This window comes from Pipistrellus kuhlii, unplaced genomic scaffold (assembly GCF_014108245.1).
Source record: "Pipistrellus kuhlii isolate mPipKuh1 unplaced genomic scaffold, mPipKuh1.p scaffold_m20_p_13, whole genome shotgun sequence".
NCBI classification, from domain to species: domain Eukaryota; kingdom Metazoa; phylum Chordata; class Mammalia; order Chiroptera; family Vespertilionidae; genus Pipistrellus; species Pipistrellus kuhlii.
Genome location: NW_023425438.1, coordinates 29,955,736 through 29,958,031, shown reverse-complemented (window position 1 = coordinate 29,958,031; position 2,296 = coordinate 29,955,736). Strand labels below are relative to the sequence as shown.

The 2,296-nt window shown below is 38.1% G+C and overlaps 1 non-coding gene across 1 annotated transcript; it reads left to right on the top strand.

Moving 5' to 3' along the window:
- Positions 1–492: 492 nt before the first annotated feature.
- LOC118717901 lies at positions 493–595 on the top strand. Its single transcript, XR_004987649.1, has one exon. It is a non-coding gene; the product is annotated as a U6 spliceosomal RNA (small nuclear RNA).
- The last annotated feature ends 1,701 nt before the right edge of the window (positions 596–2,296 follow it).

Below are 2,296 nucleotides of genomic sequence, written 5' to 3'. Positions count from 1 at the left end.
CCTCTCTGTTAAAAAATCAATAAAATATAAGAAAAAAAATTAAATGGAGGGCAAGCAGCCAGGGTACCCTCCCCGCAGCAGGAAGGTTTTCTGTAATAAAACTGCTTTTGCTAAAACATAAATAAATAAATAAATAAAAATAATGGAATCAAGCTCTATGTGCTGCATAAAATAAACCCATTAAGACACGTGGTTCTATTTTGGAAATGCCAACAAAACCCTATTAGCACAGGGAGTTTGCCTTATGCATAACTATATCTCCAGTGCCTAGCACACTGCCTGGTATATGGACAACTCTTAGTAAATATTTCCTGAATGAGTGCATAAATATGAAATTATTTGCATTTTTTTTGGTCTGTTTTCCATTCAGTTGAATATCTAACCCAGGTGTCTCTATCTTAGCTGAATAGAATTTCATTTATAAATATGTTCTGAAGTAAAAACTATGGATTCCTGCATAGTAATTTATGCTTATCAAAAATAATAATTGTTGTGCTCACTTTGGCAGCACATATACTAAAATTGGAATGATACAGAGATTAGCTTGGCCCTAGTGCAAGGATGACACACAATTCATGAAGCATTCTATATTTTTAAAAAATTGTTCTAGGTTTGCCGAAACTGGTTTGGCTCAGGGGAGACTCAAGGGCATGTACCTTGGTTGCGGGCACATCCCCAGTGCGGGGTGTGCAGGAGGCAGCTGGTCGATGTTTCTCTCTCATCGATGTTGCTAATTCTCTATCCCTCTCTCTTCCTCTCTATAAAAAAAAAATCAATAAGATATATTAAAAAAAAAAAAAAAGTTCTAGGTTCTAAACAAGCCTGATCAATCAGGAAAGGCTACTTAAGGGAAGTAATATTTACATTGCTCTTTAAGGATGAGTGGGAATTAGGCAGATAAATGGCATTCTAGTCAGAGGAAGCAGTATTAATTCATTTATATGTTTATTCCAACATTTACAGTGCTTACTTGAGCCAATCCATAGGTTCTGGAGATGTAGCAATGAATAAGACAGAAAAGTCTATGCCATCTTGTGGGAAGAGATAAATACACAAACAAAAAAAATGTATAAATGACAAGAAGGATAAAGATGAGAGAGGGCCTGGGGTGGTATGTGTATCTTAGATAAGATGGTTAAGGGAAGGACTAACAAAGGAGATAACATTTGAGCAAAGGCCTGTGTGAAGTAAAGGAGAGAATGTGAAAGAAGAGCAATAAGTGCAAAGGGCCCGGCCCTTGGCTCAGTGGTTGAGTGAGATCACAGTTTGGTTCCTGGTGAGGGCACATGCCCTAGTTGTGGAATCAGTCTCTACTGGGGGGCGTGCAAGGAGTCAGCCAGTTAATGATTCTCTCTCATCATTGATGTTTCTATCTCTCGCTTCCTCTCCCTTCCTCTCTGAAATCAATATATATATTTTAGGTCTAGTAATAATTAATGTCGTTTTCTACTACTTTTTAAAATCGAATTTATTTAAACAATACAACAAAATTTAATCAACAATATAGTTGCCGTTGTTTTCTACTACTTGTGCCCAACGCTCAGGAAGCATTTTAATCCCTCTGTTGTAAAATTCTTGTGATTTTGATGCAAAAAATTCGGTCAATGCATTTTTGAGGCATTCTTCATTATTAAATTTTTTTCCAAGAAGAAAGTTTTGCAAAGAACAAAACAAATGGTAATCGGAAGGGGCAATATCAGGAGAATATGCAGGTTGAGGGAGAACTTCCCATTCCAACTGGCGCAGTTTTTCAGCAGTGATTCTTGCAGTATGCGGTCGTGCGTTATCGTGGTGAAGAATTACGCCCTTCCGGTCAATCAGCGCGGGTTCTTTTTCTCTTAAAGCTTGGGCTAACCTTTCCAATTGGGCACTATACACTGCACTTGTAATGGTTTGGTTAGATGGTAAAAGTTCATAATGAAGAATTCTTTTAAAATTCCACCAAACACACAACATCACTTTTTTCGCATGCAAGTCAGGTTTTGGCGTGGGCTGCGGAGCCTCATTTTTGTCCAACCATTGAGGCCGCCTTTTCAAATTAACATACAGCACCCATTGTTCATCTCCGGTAACAATTTGCTCTAAAAACGGCAAACGGTTTTGACGAGAGAGGAGCGAACTGCAAATTGTGACTCTTTGATTATGGTTGTTGTCGGTCAACTCATGAGGAACCCATTTTCCAAACTTTTGGACTTTGCCAAGTGCACGCAATTGATTGGAAATTGTTTTTTGTGAACAATTTAAAGTTGTCGCAAGCTCTTGTTGGGTAATTTGAGGATTTTGCACCAAAAGAGCT